General features: G+C 42.2%; 1 long non-coding RNA gene across 1 annotated transcript in view; it reads right to left on the bottom strand.

Annotated features, from left to right (window-relative positions):
* Nucleotides 1–637: 637 nt before the first annotated feature.
* The window catches only part of LOC106608624 (uncharacterized), a 31111-nt gene continuing 25240 nt past the window's right edge, over nt 638–6508 (bottom strand). Inside the window, exon 3 of the long non-coding RNA XR_001329552.2 lies at nt 638–1111. This is a non-coding gene — a long non-coding RNA (uncharacterized lncRNA). The remainder of the gene's footprint in view (nt 1112–6508) is intronic.

The following is a 6508-nucleotide window of genomic DNA, read 5'->3' as shown; positions in this document are numbered from 1 at the left end:
GGGTGAGTATCTCCTGAACACATACATGTTGGTTGTTTTGCCTCACAAGCCTAGTCTGAAGGTAGCCAGGTACCAGTTAAAGAAAGTGAATGGAAGCATACATGAAGATAGTTTAGTGTCTAAAATAAGGGGTTAAATACATAAACAACAAAACAAAAAGTTTCCTGATCTTTCTTACATCTCTCAGATATACAGACATTTCAGAACAAACTTTTTTGACTCTTTATCCATGTATGAAGCTGTTATTCAATGCGTTTCTATTGGCTAATAGCAGTAAGGCCAAAATCAATGTTTCGTCAAATAATAATGGAAAAAAAAGCTTAGTAGTTGCCGCAACAGCACCCCGTAGGGGGCTCATGGTTCTCACCCCCTTCCATAGACTTACACAGTATTTATAACAACTTCCGGAGGACATCCTCCAACTTATCAGAGCTCTTGTACCATGAACTGACATGTTGTCCACCCAATCAAAGGATCAGAGAATGAATCTAGTACTGAAAGCATAAGCTACAGCTAGCTAGCACCGCACTGCAGTGCATAACATGTGGTGAGTAGTTGACTCAAAGAGAGAGAAAGACAATAGTTGAACAAATGAATTTATTTAAAAATGAAGAAGTGTCTTTTTTCCCCCCACTTTCAGTTAGCTAGCGAATGCAGCTAGCTAGTTTAGCCTACTCAAAAAGCCAGCTCAAACAGAGAGGGATGCTATGTTGGCTAGCTGGCTATCCAAACCTGGAGTCAAGGTAAGTGTCACATGGTGGAAAAGTGACAGGTTATTTTGGATCTGGGTTTAATAAATAAGGCATGGCTCCATTAGGTTAAGAATGTACTTTTCCTCTGTTTAGTTACACTGACCATTCTCTGGCTCAGGAACACATTTGAAGCAAATGCAAGTTACAAGTTAATCAAACTACAAACAAACCAAAAAAACAAGAACCAAAAAGGGGACACAGGAGACGAGGCAGCCCACGAGGCAGGCTTCCATTTTCTTTAAACAGTTCATATCACAATCCCCAGTAGCCATGTGTTCAGACCAAAATCCCACCGCATGCTCTCTACAAACAGGGCTCGACCGTTCCTCTGGACTGCATCACTTCCTGTGGGTGGCCACCTAGAACACAATAATAGGGAGGTTTAAATACAAGTAAAGAACATACAATTTAACCAATGAGATTGCTTCCTGATTTAACAAGGTAATTAGTTACACCTGTGAGGCTGTGACATAAGCTTTTGGTTTTATTAATTTATTGCCACCGGTGCCCACTGGTGTAACTACTAAACTACTTGCTGACTCTGCACTGTACTGCATGATTGTAGTGGGTTTACTAACACATTAGTTCTAGTAGCTATGTTGACAGCTATGATGTTAGCTAATATGGTGACAACAATGTAGGATGTGTGTAGCAGTTAGCGGTTATGATATGAAGGTTTGGCTTGGAAAGGTTTTTTCGCCTGGTCACAGACATCTGATATGTTGTGCACTGAAGTCTACAAGTATAGGAAAAAGGTGAGAAGAAGAGAGTGCGTAGATGCTAGAATGAATTCCACAAAGAGCAAAATGATCATGCTGTTTGTATGTGACTGCTATGAAAGTGAACTGTGTTTGCGTGTGATCAGGGGTGTTAGAGCATTGGGCCAGTAACCAAAAGGTTGCTGGATCGAATCCCCGAGCTGACAAGGTAAAAATCTGTCATTCTGCCCCTGAACAAGGCAGTTAACCCACTGTTCCTAGGCCGTCATTGAAAATAAGAATGTGTTCTTAACTGACTTGCCTAGTTAAATAAAGGTAAAAAATAATAATAATAATGCAAATGAAAATAAACAAATGATTGACAAAATCTGCTTTTCCTCAATTAGCTGACACGCTTGTTCTGCTCATAGCGCCCAAACCCTGGTAAGTATCAATTGTGAGTGTCTATTTAAAATGATTGACTCAAGACCTCTCTCACTTTCTTTCATACTATCACACTTCATGTCTCCAGTCCTCACAACATAATGAGTTGATGTTGGCATGTGGATGCTAAGCTACCGAGCAGATCTTGGTGATGTTTTTTTGAGACTGACCAAAAAGTCTCAGAGAATCACACAGGATTACCCCGAAGCAGAAAACCCTCCATCCTCTGCCAGTCGAGACTTTTTCATGTTTCTCACAGAGCAGAAAAATCCCCAGAGTGCTTAGATCTCCTTCACAGAGCTCAAAGCTACAAGAAGTCCTCAGCTCAGAGCTGCACCACAGGGCTCAGGGCATAATTCAACCAACACCAGTTTACTCATTTTCAACATACATATTTTAAATAAAGGGAAGGTACTGCCCATAAAGAGACTATGTGATTGTAAACTCCACACGTATATTTGTCTGAATCATGAATAAATGTCACTGCATGATACTGTATGCGCCAATTTTTTTGTTTATTTATTTTTGTTTATTTATTTATCCAGGTTAGTCCCATTGTAACTCAATCTATTTTTCTAAATTTTACCTTATGTACCTAAGTCTTTGTTCAAAATGCATCAAAGACATATTGTATCATCTACAACAGCCACAACTGTCCCATCGTATCCAGATTCCCTGATTCAGGAACTGCTGCTGAATACATGTCTAAATATTTGCCCTGCTCCAGAAGGATGGATGTGTGTTGATTTATGACTAAAGTTGGGAGATATCATTGTGCACATGATATGTCCGAGAAAGGGAGGAGAGAGAGAAAGGGAGAGAAAGAAGAAGAAGAATAAAAAGAAGAAGACAACGACAAAGAAGAAGATTACATGCTTACTAATAAGGTCTGCTGTCTCGTACAATTCAGGCAACTTAGCTGGCACTAGGATGCTCTCACTAGAAGGAGGATAGGGCAGTGAAAAGAGGGGAAGAGGTGATTGGAGTAATGTAAATGTGGTTTAGAGAGGAAGTCAGGAGCCGGTATAATCAGGAAAGAGGATTCCCATTAAACAGTGAAAACACTGCCAGTGATAATCAATGGTGAATGAAGTTCTTTGTGAGTGTTTGTGAGTTGCTGGAGGCCTTCGATCAGATGAATGCAGAAAACAACTCACCTTGGAGTGAATGGGCTCTGGGTCAACTGGCTGGTTTCTTAGTCAATTTCATGTGTGTGCACATTTATACCATAGAGGAATAATCTAGCAATAGTCTCTTGCTCCTATGCAAATTATTTAATAAAAAATGACCAACAATTGTGCTAGAAGCTACGTTTGGTGTTTCTTTTGAACATCAAATTCTCACAGACCAAGTCTTCAGTTCATGACCCCAAGATTTAGCACCAGTGCCGAACAGGGCAGCAGTGTAATCGTAATACAGTGTGATTACCGAACCAGTTTGTACTCTCTGTGAGTTATGATTGACAGTGAGAGGAGGCCTGTCCATGACTTCCTATGATACACATAATCCAGGAAACAGAGGGCCAAGACTGACCACCCCACAGGAGGGATGTGTGAGAGAGAAAGGAGAGGAAGAGAGAGAATCAAAGGGGGAAGGAGAGAGGGTGCCAAAGGGTCTGTCCAAAGAGGATATGAGGCATTATCCAGCAGCTGAAGCTTGTACTACAGATGTAGAATCTTATTTTGATCACTCTGTTGCAGGAGAACTTTCCTACAGTGCAGGAAATGTAACACTTGTGTATTTGAGGTTTAGAAAGGCTTCTGAAGATAATAATTTACACTTTGAAATTTCAGACGTGATATTCCCTTACCAAAAACGTATCAACCCCTACAAAAATGTCCAATAATTATAAACCACATAATAATTCACATTTCCTGTTTCTGCAGGATTCTTTTCCTGCTGTTGCAAACTGGCTCAAATTAGGATCCTAGATCTGTTTATGAGATACTCTTTATTGTCTCGTTTGATATTTAAATTGTAAATTGTGGCCTCCCGAGCGGCGCATCGATCTAAGGCACTGCATCACAGTGCTTGATGTGTCACTACAGACCCGGGCTCATTCCCAGGCTGTGTCACAACCGGCCGTGACCGGGTCATTACTCGACCTTCGCCTCTCCCGAGCCCGTTGGGGAGTTGCAGCGATGAGACAAGATCGTAATTGGATCACAATTTGGGAGAAAAAAGAAGGTCAAATTAAATAATAAATAAATTGTAAGTGGCTAATGGAATTACGCAGGAGGCATGACTAAACAATGACCTTAAAAAGTAAAGTATGTCTCTCCACCTCAGATGCATGAATTGGTACTATTGTTCTACTTACATCAAATGCAATATGGCGTCATAATAGTACGTCACACACTACCTCATTCTACTCCTCCTCTGTTCCTCGGGTGATGTAGAGGTTAACCCAGACCCTGTGTGTCCCCAGGCGCTCTAATTTGTTGACTTCTGTAACCGTAAAAGCCTTGGTTTCATGTATGTTAACATCGGAAGCCTCCTCTCCAGGTTTGTTTTACTCACTGCTTTAGCACAATCTGCCAACCCTGATGTCCATGCCATGTCTGAATCGTGGCTTAGGAAGGCCACCAAAAAATCTGAAATTTCCATCCCCAACTACAACATTTTCCGTCAGGATAGAACTGCCAAAGGGCAATCTACTGCAGAGATAGCCTGCAAAGTTCATTCATACTTTCCAGGTCTATGCCAAAACAGTTCGAGCTTCTAATTAAAAAAATTAATCTCTCCAGAAATAAGCCTCTCACTGTTGCCGGCTGTTATAGACCCCCTTCAGCTCCCAGCTGTGCCCTGGACACCATATGTGAATTGATTGGCCCCCATCAATCTTCAGAGTTTGTTCTGTTAGGTAACCTAAACTGGGATATGCTTAACACCCCAGCCGTCCTACGAGCTAAGCTAGATGCCCTCAATAGCACCCAAATTATCAAAGAACCCTCCAGGTACAACCCTAAATCCGTAAACATGGGACCCTCATAGATATTATCCTGACCAACTTGCCCACCAAATACACCTCTGCTGTTTTCAATCAGGATCTCAACGATCACTGACTCATTGCCTGCATCAGGCCTTTCTAATCGACCTGGCCCGGGTATCCTGGAAGGATATTGACCTCATCCCGTCAGTAGAGGATGCCTGGTTGTTCTTTAAAAGTAATTGAAATAAGCATGCCCCTTTCAAAAAAGGTAGAACAAAGAACAGATAAAGCCCTTGGTTCACTCCAGACCTGACTGCCCTCGACCAGCACAAAAACATCCTGTGGCGTACTGCACTAGCATTGAATAGTCCCTGCGATATGCAACTTTTCAGGGAAGTCAGGAACCAATACACACAGTCAGTTAGGAAAGCAAAAAAGTATTTGAAAGCTAAGTTAACAAACAGATCACTGACCATTTCGAATCCCACCGTACCATCTCCGCTGTGCAATTTGGTTTCCGAGCTGGTCACAGGTGCACCTCAGCCACGCACAAGGTACTAAACGATATCATAACCGCCATCAATAAAAGACAGCACTGTGCAGCCATCTCCATCGACCTAGCCAAGGCTTTCAACTCTGTCAATCACTGAATTCTTATTGGCAGACTCAACAGCCTTGGTTTCTCAAATGACTGCCTCACCTGGTTCACCAACGACTTCTCAGATAGAGTTCAGTGTTTCAAATCGGAGGACCTGCTGTCCGGACCTCTGCCAGTCTCTATGGGGGTACCACAGGGTTCAATTCTCGGGCCGACTCTTTTCTCTATATATATTAACGATGTCACTCTTGCTGCGGGTGATTCCTTGATCCACCTCTATGCAGACGACAACATTCTGTATACATCTGGCCCTTCTTTTGACACTGTGTTAATAAACCTCCAAATGAGCTTCAATGCCATACAACACTCCTTCCATGGCCTCCAACTGCTCTTAAATGCTAGTAAAACTAAATGCATGCTCTTCAACCGATCGATGCCCGCACCCGCCCGCCCGACTAGCATCACTACTCTGGACGGTTCTGACTTAGAATATGTGGAGATCTTCAAATACCTACATAGGTGTCTGGTTAGACTGTAAACTCTCCTTCCAGACTCAAATTAAGCATCTACAATCCAAAAATAAATCTAGAATGGGCTTTCTATTTCACAAGAAAACCTCCTTCGTAGAACTGACAATCCTACCGATCCTCGACTTCGGCGATGTCATTTACAAAATAGTCTCCAACACTCTACTCAGCAAACTGGATTCAGTCTATCACAGTGCCATCCATTTTGACATAAAAGCCCCATATACCACCAACCACTGCGACCTGTATGCTCTCATCGGCTGGCCCTCGCTACACATTCGTCGCCAAACCCACTTGCTGCAGGTCATCTATAAGTATTTTCTAGGTAAAGCTCTGCCTTATCTCAGCTCTCTGGTCACCATAGCAACACCCACCCGTAGCACGCGCTCCAGCAGGTACAGTTGAAGTTGGAAGTACATACACCTTAGCCAAATACATTTAAACTCAGTTTTTCACAATTCCTGACATCTAATCCGAGTAAGAATTCCCTGTCTTAGGTCAGTTACGATCACCACTTAATTTTAAGAATGTGAAATGTCAGAATAATAGTATAGAGA

The sequence above is a fragment of the Salmo salar genome, chromosome ssa01 (genome assembly GCF_905237065.1).
Source record: "Salmo salar chromosome ssa01, Ssal_v3.1, whole genome shotgun sequence".
Classification (NCBI taxonomy): Eukaryota; Metazoa; Chordata; class Actinopteri; order Salmoniformes; family Salmonidae; genus Salmo; species Salmo salar.
Note: the sequence above shows the minus strand (reverse complement) of the source record. Positions and strands in the feature narration are given on the sequence as shown.